Here is a 12,933-nt window from a genome sequence, read left to right as displayed (position 1 = left end):
AGAATCGGCCAAAAACTCCTAGAGAGGGCATCAGCCTAAACGTTCTTAGTGCCCGGAAGAAAGGAGACCACAAAATCAAAACGTGTGAAAAACAAGGCCCACCTGGCCTGTCTCGGATTCAAGCGTTTAGCCGACTCAAGTTAGATCAAATTCTTGTGGTCAATGAGGACCACAACTTGATGTCTAGCTCCCTCCAACCAATGTCTCCACTCCTCAAATGCCAACTTCATGGCCAACAGTTCTCGATTCCCCACATCATAGTTGCGTTCCGAAGGAGAGCACTTTCGGGAAAAGAAGGCACAGGGGTTCATTTTAGATGTTACAGGATCTTTTTGGGACAAAACAGCTCCTGCACCAGTCTCTGAAGCATCCACCTCCACCTGAAATGGAAGTGAGACATCGGGTTGTCGCAAAACGCGGAGAAGAAGTGAACCTCCGCTTCAGCTCCTGAAAAGAACAAACAGCCTCTGGAGACCAATTCAGCACATCAGCGCCCTTCTTAGTTAAATCAGTCAATGGTTTGGCAATAACAGCAAAATTGGCTATAAACTTACGATAAAAATTAGCAAAACCCAAAAACTTCTGGAGAGCCTTCAAAGAAGTGGGCTGCACCCAATCATAAATGGCCTGTACCTTGGACAGGTCCATTTCAATAGTTGACGGAGACAAAATAAATCCCAAAAATGAAATCCTCTGTACACCAAAAAGACATTTCGATCCCTTAACATACAGGGAGTTTTCCCTCAAAATCCGGAACACAGTCCGAACATGTTCCACATGAGAGTCCCAATCCCTGGAAAAGATCAAAATATCATGCAGATAGATGATCAGAAACTTATCCACAAAGTCCCGGAAAATATCATTCATGAAGCACTGGAAGACAGAAGGGGCGCTAGTGAGCCCAAAAGGCATCACCAGGTACTCAAAATGTCCCTCCGGAGTATTAAACGCTGTCTTCCATTCATCCCCATGCTTAATGCGAATAAGATTATACGCCCCCCTGAGGTCAAGCTTGGTAAACCAGCAAGCACCTTCAACTCTAGAAAATAAGTCAGAAATCAGGGGTAATGGATACTGATATTTAACAGTAATTTTGTTAAGGGAGCGATAGTCAATACAGGGCCTTAATGAACCATCCTTCTTGGCCACAAAGAAAAACCCAGCACCCAAGGGTGAAGAGGATGGTCTAATATGACCCTTCTCCAACGACTCCTTAATATAAGAACGCATAGCCTCGTGTTCGGGTACAGACAAATTAAAAAGTCGATCCTTGGGAAATTTACACCCCGGACTCAGCTCAATTGCACAGTCATAACTCCTATGAGGAGGTAAAGACGCAGACTTACTCTCACTAAACACATCATAAAAATCAGCCAAATAGTCAGGAACCTCATGCGACTGGGGAGAGGTGGAGAAAACAGGAGTGTCACTAAGAGCACACCGACAACCCCAACTCACCACAGACACAGATTTCCAATCCAAAACTGGGTTATGGATTTGCAACCAGGGGAAACCCAGCACGATGGTATCATGTAAATTATGCAACACCAAAAATCTGCAATTTTTTGGATGGTCTGGGGCGACCCGCATTACCACCTGGGTCCAAAACTGAGGTTTATTCTTCGCCAAAGGAGTAGCATCAATACCCCTCAAAGGAATAGGCGTCCGCAGGGGTGTCATAGGGAAACCACAACGTTTAGCAAAATCTAAATCCATTAGGTTCAAGGCCACTCCTGAATCCACAAAGGCTTTAGCAGAAAATGTGGACAGGGAGCAGATCAGAGTAATTGCAGAAGAAGAAACTTAGGTTGTACACCACCTACAGCAAATGTGTGTGCAAAACATTTCTCTCGTTTAGGGCAGACAGAAATAATGCGAGAGGCATCTCCACAGAAAAAACATAGCTTATTACGTCTTCTAAACTCCTGACGTTGCGCCCTAGACAAAACTCTATCACATTGCATAGGTTCAGACATTTGTTCAACAGGTGGCAGCGTTTCACGTATAATTTTACGTTCACGTAAACGCCGATCAACCTGAATGGCTAATGACATAGAATTGTCAAGACCAGAGGGAACAGGAAATCCCACCATAGTATATTTTACAGTTTCCGACAAACCCTTCCGAAAGAGAGCTGCCAAGGCACCATCATTCCAAGTGGTGAGGACCGCCCACTTTCGGAATTTTTGACAGTACAGTTCTGCAGAATCTTGACCCTGGCTCTATGCCAACAGGGTCTTTTCAGCTTGCTCAATAGCATTAGGTTCATCATACAACAACCCCAAGGCCTGAAAAAATGCATCCACATTAGCTAGAATAGGATCATCTGGTACTAAAGAAAATGCCCAATCCTGGGGATCACCGCGCAGCAAGGAGATGACAATTTTAACCTGCTGCGCAGAGCTCCCCGATGAGTTAGGCTTCAAGGCAAGAAATAATTTACAATTATTCTTAAAATTCAAAAATTTAGAAAAATCCCCAAAAAACACATCAGGAGTGGGGATTTTAGGTTCAGCAGCGTGTGAATAAGCAAGATAGGCGGAAATTCCTCGCACTTCAGCAGCAAGCTGCTCCACATAATCAGACAATTGCTTAAACTCCACCAGAAAAAAAAAATATTCCTCCTACGACCTCAGAGAAAAAGAGGAAAAAATATACACAAAAAAAAATTCTGACACCTTTTTTTTCTAAACAATTCCTTCCTGCTTTTGCGTACCCTAGAATCTGCGGTATGGCTGGTGATTCTGTTCTGATTGAGTCACCGAGGAGGAAAAAAACAAAACACAAGCTCAGCCCAGAAAATCAGAGAGGTTGGGAACTAGCGCATTGCAGACCCCTGATCCTATCACACAACTAGAAGTAGCCGTGGAGTGTTCCTACGGTGATCCTAGACACCTCGTCACAGTCGGAGATCTACACAAGCCTAAAGAGAGAAAAGAGAAAAACTGACTGTCCCAGAGCAGACCCCAAAGCAATAGGCTGCCCCCAACATATAATGACTGTGAAGCAAGATGAAAACACTAACACAGATAGAAAGATAGGTTGAGCAAACGATGGGGCCCAAGCTAACTAAAAAGGACAGGACAGAAAAGCTGCTGTTTGCAAAACCCTGCCAAAATATACTACCAACACAACTGATAAGCAAAAAGGACCGTGAAGTCACTAGACTTCAAACCCTATATCAGCACTCAGAATATTCTGGTAGCAGAGCAAAAGAGAACACTGATCAAGGAAAAAGAATCCAGCACACCCCCGGCCGGGGATGGCTGAACTCAAAAAACAAGGTAAACAAAACCAAAACTAATAAGTTCAATAGCAGAGCAAAAACTTATCTTTGGGAAGCAGGAATCAGACTTGTCTCCAAGAATCCAGCAGAGAAATCACAAGCGACTCAGAAGGGCGTCGGCTGCCTTATATCCAGTCTGTAGTTCCCGCTACCCAGTCACGATCCACCTGATCAGGTGTTTGGTTTCTATCATCAAAATCATCCTCACTAGCTTCCTTCACCAGAAGAGGGAGATCCTCGGACACAAAAGATGAATGAACAGATGAGCTCACAACAGGTGATGGAATGAGTCCGGCTCGCCTGGAGGCATTCAGGGGATCCACCTTGCCAGATGGGGATTTAGGACCTTCCTTTCTGCGCTTTGTGTGTGGGTCTCCGCTGTATGTAACTACTTTATGCTGCGACCCTCTATTCGTGAAGGTTTCACCAACCTGTACGGCTGTCAGCGTGAGCTTATTCCACGGGTACCGTTCTCTTCACCGTCGGCCCCGGGCTCCTTATCCGCTGCTGTGCCCTCAGGTGATTAATGTGCACAGGTATTTACAATCCCCTGTACTTTCAGATTCGGCTATCAGGACTTACAGCTCCTGTCAGCCTAGGACTCTGATGTCCCTTTTCTCTTTATTAGCGCTTCACTCTGCGGTCTGCTATATGCAGTATTTTGGCTTCCCTAGAGTCTCTCAGTCTCTGCTCTTGTCCTTTCCCTCTTCACAGATCAGCTCCCTGTCTTCATCTGACAGGATCTTCTAGAAAGGTCTTTTTACCTTCTGTCTTCATGTTTAACTGTTATCATTTCTCCTCACAGCTCACCGCTGCTTCGTTTCCATGACAACTCCCTCAGCTGATTTCTAGCTGACTCACCAACCCCCTCTGCTGGCCAGAATTTATAAGGCATCTCCCTTTTCTGACCTGCAGCAGGAAACTGTGATTAAATCTATGCTGCCTTGCATGGGGTCCCTTTCTGCCTCCAAGCATGACTTTACCCATTAGAGGGAGGTAATGTCACTGTGACAACCGGACTCTGGGGTGTCACACAGAGATGCCATCAGTCCGTTTTGGGCTTCATGTACAGTATGTGGAGCTTAATATCATTTTTATTATGTGTTTCATTGCAAAATTGTAACATTTGGCTTTTGCAGGATCTTTGTTAGGGTTGTACTTATTATCTCACCATGTTCCTGAATATTGGTTCACTTCATACTGAAATACGTTGTTTTAAAAATCTGTTCTATCTGCTATTTTTAACTTGTGATTAGAAAAAGGACACAGGTACAACTTTTCTTATTCAGTTCCTCATTACTCATTGGCAGATTATTTGCAATCCTCAGTGTCATTTGTTATTAGATATGGTGGTGAAAGTTTGTGATCCCTTCATAATTTTACATAATTCTACACATATTTTTCATTATATTTCGTTATAAATTTGACCTAAAACTATATTCAATTTTCACACAAGTCACTGTTATACTTTGCCATTTTTTACTAAGAAAAATGATTCAATATCATATGTTTGTAAGTGGAAAAAGTATGTGAACCTTTAGAAATAGCAGATCATTTTAAGGGTACATTGGAGTCTTGTGTTTCCAATAAGGCGTGAGAGAGCGACTTGTTTTAGTTAAAGAATAAGAGATCTATCCAAGTCTGAACTTCAAAATACATGTTTGGATAAGTGTGTCATGACATGGACAAATTAGATTCAAGAGATCGCAGAAGAAGATTTGTTGATGATCATCAGGCTGTAAAAGTTTACAAAACCATCTCTAAAGAATTTGGAATCCACAAATCCACAGACAGATTGTGTACAAATGAAAGAAATTCAGACCATTATTACACTCCCCAGGAGTGGTCGACCAACAAAGATTAGTCATAGAGCATGATGTCTAATAGTGAAACCACAAAAGAACACAGGGTATCTAATAGTTTTCAAGTTCACAAAGAGACCCTAGGTAACCTCTAAGCAACTAAAGGCATTTTTCACATTAGTGAATGTTCATGAGTCCATCATCTAGTATTGTGAGGAAAGAGGGAGAGACAAGCGCAATATAGGGTCTTATCCCACAAATAAAGTAAGTGGTTTGACAAAAAACTGCTCACCTGGTAGTAGGTATTCAAAGCATGTATAGATAGGGGCTGCTGCAGATCCACAAGTCAGTCACCGACTATCTGAAACAGAACTCTGCAAAGGAATACGTGGATTTCGTCAGCGCTGCCCAAATGATGAAATTCCAGAAGGTTAATAAGGTGTGACAGTGGTTTATTCTACGCGTTTCAAGGTTTTTTGCAACCTCTTCTTTGCAGAGTTCATGAGTCCATCATCAGGAGATACCGAACAACTATGTTGCGTATGGCAGTATTGCAGTGAGAAGGACATTGCTCTCCGAAAAGAACACTTCAGATCACCTGGACAAGCGAGAAGGCTACTGGAACAATGTTTTCTGGATGGATTAGTGAAAAATAGAGTTTTTCGTTTCAATGAGAAGCATTATGTTTAAAGAAAAGAAAAATACATTACAGCATAAAACCCTAATACCATTTGTGAAGCATGGTGGTGGTAGTATTATGATTTGGGCCTGTTTTGCTGCATCTGAGCTAAGACGGCTTGCCATGATTGACTGAAAAATACTAGCAAATTTTAAAGGAAAATGCCAGGACATCTGTCCATGAGCTGAATCTCAAGTGAATGTTTGTCTTGCAGCAAGGCAGTGACACAAAGCACACAAGTTGTTCTACAAAAGAATGGTTAAAGAAGAAGAAAGCTAAAATTTTGAAATGACCAAGTCAAAATCCTGACTTTAAGGCTCTGTTCACACACAGCGTTTTTTTAGCGGTTTTTACTATAAAACCGCTATAAAACCGCTAAAAATAAGGTGCACAGTCATTTCTATGCATTTTGCACTTTTTGTGCACATTGATGCGTTTTTTACCGCGAAAAAACCGCATCGCGGTAAAAACCGCAGCATGCACATTAATTTTGTGTTTTTTTCCGCGGTTTAGGCTTCTCCCATTCTTTTAGAAACCGCTGCGGTAAAAAACGCATCAAAATCGCATGAAAACCGCGCAAAAAACGGCCGCGGAAAAATAGGTGCGGTTTCTGGGAAGGGATTCAGGTTTTTGTGCAGAAATTTTCTGCAACGTGTGCACTTAGCCTAATCCTATGGATATATTGAAAAAAGACTTGAAGTGAGGAGTTCATGGATGAAAACCCACTAACATAACAGAGTTGAAGCTGTTCTGTACGGTGGAGTGGCCTAAAAATTCTCCAAGTTGATGTGTAGGACTAATCAACAATTACCAGAAAAGTTTAGATTGCAATTATTGCTTATCAACAATATGGGTCACACCAGATACTTAAATCAAAAGGTTCATGTACATTTGCCACTCACAAACAGGACATTGGATAATTTTTCTCAAGAAGGAAATGACAAAGTCTAATATTTTCAGGAGCAAAAGGAGATGAACATTTCTGGTTGACTGTGCTGCTGCTGGAAAAGTAGTCATTCCACGCTGTGGCAGTATTTAATAGTAGTTTTATTTCAAGTTTTAAGATCGTACCAGACTTTTTTTTTTTTCAAAAAATAGATGACATACCAAAGCCAAATATTTTGACTCATTTTTTTGATTGGATTCTAATTATCTACCTTTAGAACGTGTGTGAAAATATAATATAGTTTTAAGTTAAATTTGTGCAAAAATATTGCACGTTGCAGATTCACAAACTTTCAAGCACCACTGTTAGCATCTTACCCCTTTTAGTACTGATCTGCTATTACTATCTTTGGGATAGGGCATGTCTTGTCTAAATCACCTTTTCACCTACATGTAATAAGTGCTCCTTGTAAGATAGTCATTATTAATTATGCTTACTTATATCCCCATTAAATCCACCACAGTTTACAGACACCATCACTGCCCCATTGGGACTAAAATCTAAATTGCTTATCACTATGTCTTTGGAGTGTGGGAGGAAACCTAAACAAGCACAGGGAGAACATACAAACTTGTTAGGCCTGTTTCACACATCTGTTTGTCACTATCAGTCAAAATCCGCCGTTTTGCAAAAATAACGGATCCGCCATTTTTCTTGGCGGATCCGTTTTTTTCCCCAATGACTTGCATTATCGGCATATGTTGACTGCATCCGTATGTCGGCAGATCCGCCAAAATTTTGGCGTCCGCTGCATCACCGGACGGACAATGCAACGTTTTTTTTTGTGGCCGGATCCGCATTTTTGCCTTTTGCTACATATTTTAACCTAAATACAATCTGGCTGCTGGAGAAAATCTCTCTCTCTCTCTTCCCTGCGACATTACCCGATCGTCGACTCGACATCTCTCCTCCAGTCCCCGCGACATTGCCCGGTCGCCGCGAGATCTCTCCTCCACTCCCCGCGACATTGCCCGCTCGCCACGAGATCTCTCCTCCACTCCCCGCGACATTGCCCGCTCGCCGTCAGTCACCGCAAGATGCCGACTCCCAGATACCGCCAGATGCCCGCTCTCGGATACCGCTACATCGCCAGTATTCTTTTTTCTTTTTCCAGGTGCGGTTCCTTTAACTTTCCCATATCGGCGGATCCCGGCGCACCAACGGTCCGGTGGCTCCCGTTGGTGTTTCGTCGGCCACGGATCCGTTCTCCACCTTTTTGGCGGCTGCCAACAGACACGAAAAACGTAAGTGTGAAACAGGCCTTACAGATGTTGTCATTGCTGGGATTTGAACTCAGGACACCCAACACTGCAAGGCTGCAGTACTAACCTTTACTCCACCATGCTACTTACAGAGAATAAATCACAAGCCAGTTTTTTGTGATGACCACACATGTATTTTTATACATTGTTCATTTATAAGAGTAGTTGAGGACACATAATTGTTACTCAGCCCTTGGTAAATAAAAACAGAAATAACGGGGGAGGTGTACTTTCTTTTTCCCATGATTGTATTCTGACTACAAAAAGTTTTCAGAATTAAATTAAAAATAAATGTCCATCTTTTCATTGCACTTTTGTAAAGCATTGTCATGACGTAAATGAAGACATACTGACTCAGCGAATGTAAACTGTGGTTTCTATAGTCTGCTTAAGAAAAACAATAAAGTGAACAAAGAATCTCACTGACTCATAAACGTCAGGGGTAAGAGGTAACGTACGGTCAAGGGGAATCCAGCAGATCTGAATCTATGCATTTTTACAAGTGCAGTGTTGTGCAACCCTACACCTAGTTGCAAATATGCTCTTGTGACATTTTTTCTTCCTGATATAAAGGAATGTAAAGGTTATCTGCATAGTCTTACAATAAATTATTTTATATTCAACATATTTTCCCAGCAAACTTATAAATAATGTATTATCATTTATCAGCATAATGTAACGTCAATAGATGTCTACAGAGATTAAGCCATTTTGTGTAAATGTAAGAATTTGAACATTGTGAGGCAGTGACCGGTGTCACATGTAAGGGTCGCTGTGTGTTCCCTCCAGGATGTTCACAGAGGCATATTGAGGTCATGGGAGTGCATTGCAGTCACAGGCGTAGCTGTGATTGTAATGCAAGGTAAAATTAAGTGTGGGTCTCGGACATGCTAGTTGTCCAAGGCAGATTTAGGGAAACCCTGCTCTGGGCTTTGGTGTTTTGAAACAGACTACAGATGGTAGTTGTGCAGTCCGTTTCATTCCTGGCCCGTGTTTTCCATGTGGCCCACGGCCACAGATTCCAGTTAAAAACCCTGCAGTAAAGGGTTTGGGTGTGTCAGGGTCAGTGTTGGTTAGTTCTGGCAACAGTGCAGAGAAGAAGGCTCTGCAGAGCTCCACCTGTGTGAGGCAACACAGGTAAGTGGAGCTGAAAGGCCTGGCACTCACAGCGGTGCAGGTCTTGGCGGTAGACTGTTCTGTGCCCGGCTGTGATCTGGAGGTGGACTGTCTTGTGCCTGGCTGCGATCCGGAGGTCACTGCCTCATCACTGCACAGCGTGGATACCGCTGCACTACAACACACATATACTCATATTTGAAAACAATATCAAGGTTTTTCACCAAGAAATCAGTTTGTTGCCCCCTCCTATACACAGTTTAACCCTTTTGCGCCAGAGCCTGTTTTCGTCTTTTGTGACTGGGTCAATTTTTACAATTCTGACCACTGTCATTTTATGAGGTAATAACTCTGGGATGCTTTAATAGATCCCAGTGATTCTGAGATTATTCTTTCGTGACATATTATACTTCATGTTAGTGGTAAAATATGTTCGATATAACTTCCTTTTATTTCTGAAAATTATCAGAGATTTAGCAAAAATTTTTAATATTTAGCAATTTTCAAACTTTTAATTTTTATGCCCATAAACCTGAGAGTTATGTCATACAAAATAGTTAATAAATAGCATTCCGACATGTCTACTTAACGTCAGCATAATTTTTTAAACATAATTTTTTTTGCTATGAATTTTTTTTTTTACAGTGTGCACAGAAGAAGTTAACTAGTGTGTCAGTTTTATAGGTTGGGTCATTCCAGATGCAGCGATATCAAATATGTGTAATGGTATTATTATTATTTATTTATATAGCACCACTAATTCCATGGTGCTGTACATGAGAAGGGGTTACATACAAAGTTATAGATATCATTAAAAATAAACAAATTTACAATGACAGACTGGTACAGAGGGGAGAGGACCCTGTCTTTGTGGACTTACATTCTACAGCAGGGTTCCCCAACTCCAGTCCTCAAGGCCCACCAACAGGTCATGTTTTCAGGATTTCCTTAGTATTGCCCAGGTGATAATTGGTTCACCTGTGCAATACAAAGGAAATCCTGAAAACATGACCTGTTGGTGGGCCTTGAGGACTGGAGTTGGGGAAACCTGTTCTACAGGATAATGGGGAAGAGACAGAAGGTCGGGGTGCAGCAGCTCTGGTGGTGATGAGGCGGCAGCTCGGGCGTGGTGGGGCAGCAGAATGGTTCTTGCAGGCTATAAGCTTTCCTGAAGAGATGGGTTTTCAGGTTCCGTTTGAAGGATCCGAGGGTGGTGGATAATCAGACGTGTTGAGGCATGGAATTCCGGAGGATGGAGTATAGTCGTGAGAAATCTTGGAGGTGGTTGTGTGAGGAACGAATAAGTGTGGAGGAAAGTAGGAGGTCTTGGGAGGATCAAAGATTACGTGAGGCAAGATATTGGGAGATATAGGGAGGGGACAGGTTGTGGATGGCTTTTGGCTTTGTAGGTCAGTGTTAGTAGTTTGAACTGGATTCATTGGGGAATTGGGAGCAGGGTTGGACTGGCCCACCAGAGAACCGGAGAATCCTCCAGAGGGCCCTCACTTCTCCTTCAGGAGATTACATAATGCAAACTTTGCTGCTGCAATTGGGCTCTTGAGTGGGGAAGAAAGGTGCACCTTCAGAATCAAATCCTCTGGTGGGCCCAATGTTCTTCAGTCTGACACTGATTGGGAGCCAGTGAAGGGATTTGCAGAGGGGAGAGACAGGGGAGTAGCGAGGAGAGAGGTGGATTAGTCTGACAGCAGAGTTGAGGACAGACTGGAGTGGTGCAAGAGAGTTAGCAGGGAGGCCACAGAGGAGAGTGTTGCAGCAGTCATGGCGGGAGATGATGAGGGCATGTACAAGAGTTTTAGTAGATTGAGGGCTGAGAAAGGGACGGATTCTGGAAATATTTTTGAGCTGGAGGCGACAGGAGATGGCAAGAGTTTGGAAGTGTGGTTTGAAGGACAGGGCAGAGTCGAGAGTTACTCTGAGGCAGCGGATTTCAGGTGCAGGAGAGAGTGGGATACCGTTTACCATAATAGAACGGGTAAGGAAGATACGTGAGATGGAGGAAAGATGATGAGTTCAGTTTTGTCTACATTGAGTTTTAGGAAGCGAGAGGTGAAGGAGGATATGGCTGATAGACACTCTGGGATTCTGGACAGCAGAGAGGTGACATGTGGGCCAGAGAGGTAGCTCTGAGTGTCGTCCGCATACAGGTGGTACTGGAAGCCATGGGATTTTATGAGTTGGCCAAGGGTATAGATGGCAAAGTGTTGGGGCCCCAGGACAGAGCCTTGGGGGGACTCCAACAGAGAGAGGGTGGGATGAGGAGGTAGTGTGGGAGTGGGAAACGCTAAATGTGCAGTCAGAAAGGTATGAGGCAATCCAGGACAGGGCAAGGTCTTTGATGCCAAGGGAAGAAAGAATCTGTAGCAGTAGGCAGTGGTCGACTGTGTCGAAGGCAGAGGACAGGTTGAGAAGGAGGAGGATGGAGAATTGTCTGTTAGCTTTGACTGTGAGTAAGTTTCAGTGGAGTGGTGGGGGCAGAAGCCAGATTGGAGGATGTCAAGTAGGGAGTTAGATGAGAGGAGGGAGGAAAGTTGACCATGGACATGCTGCTCAAGCAGTTTGGAAGCAAACGGGAGCAGTGATATAGGGTGATAGCTGGGAATAGTAGTTGGGTCAAGGTTTGTTTTTTTGAGGATGGGTGTGATGGTGGCATGTTTGAAGGCAGAGGGGAAGGTACCAAAGATAGCGATAGGTTGAAAAGATGGGTTAGGGCTGGGATGAGCATGTTAGTAAGGTTGAGGAGCAGGTGGGAAGGGATGGGGTCGAGTGCACAGGTGGTGAGGTGTGATTTGGAAAGGAGATGAGTAAGCTCTCCTTCAGTGATGTTGGAGAGGGAGGTTATTAGGGAAGGGCAGAGGTCTGGTATGTGGAGTGGTTGGAGTGGTTGAACAGTAAAGGTTTGCCTTGTTTGGTCTATCTTGTTTTTGAAGTAGGTGGCAAAGTCCTTGGCAGAGATGAGGGGAGTTGGAGGTGGCAGTGGTAGGCGGAGGAGAGCGTTAAATGTGCTGAACAGTTGTTTTGAGTTGTGGGATAATGAAGATACAAGATTTGTGAAATAGGTATGTTTAGCAGAGGTGAGGGCTAATTTGAAGGCAAGTGTAGCTTGTTTGAGAGCAGTGAAGTTGTCTGGCAGGTGCGTTTTCTTCCAACGCTGCTCCACGACCCTGGATGCTTGTGGAAGTTTTATGGTGAGGTTGTTGTTCCAGGGTTGCCTATTGATTCGTCACACTTTGCCATGCATGAGAGGGGTGACTGAGTCTATGGCTGATGTAAGGGTGGCGTTGTAGAAAGCTGTGGCGGTGCACATATCATGGAGTGAAGATATGGAGGACAGAGGTAAAAGAGAGTATATGTGTTTTATATTTTCTTTCTTTCTTATTTTGTGTTTTTTTAATGGTTTTAAAACATTTTTTAACTTTTTTTTTTTTTTTTTTTTACTTTTTGACTTAGTCCCTGTAAGGAATGTTTATTTCTCTCATCACTGGTCTCATGCATTGCAAGACACATGTATTGCATTGTATGAGACGTAACTGTGTTAGCTGCTGGCTGAGTCTAACAAGCCACTGTAGCTGGCAGACTCAGAGATCATCACATGACCACTGGCTGCAATGACAATGCTGGATTCCCCATGATATGATCAGATCTCATCCCGGGGTGTGTGGGAGAGGTGAGTACAGTAGTGATCTCTCTCTATCTTCTAAATGCCGCGGGTTAACATCATGGGATCCTGATGCAATTAGGTCCAACGTTTATGTACAGTGGGCGGTCAGTAAGCGGTTAAAGTAATATGTCAGTAGAATCAACTCTGCTAAAGCACATATTTG

This window comes from Dendrobates tinctorius, unplaced genomic scaffold (genome assembly GCF_039654945.1).
Source record: "Dendrobates tinctorius isolate UK_male_01 unplaced genomic scaffold, ASM3965494v1 ptg000036l, whole genome shotgun sequence".
Classification (NCBI taxonomy): domain Eukaryota; kingdom Metazoa; phylum Chordata; class Amphibia; order Anura; family Dendrobatidae; genus Dendrobates; species Dendrobates tinctorius.
The sequence above is the reverse complement of the archived record's forward strand: the minus strand, read 5'-3'. Positions refer to the sequence as shown.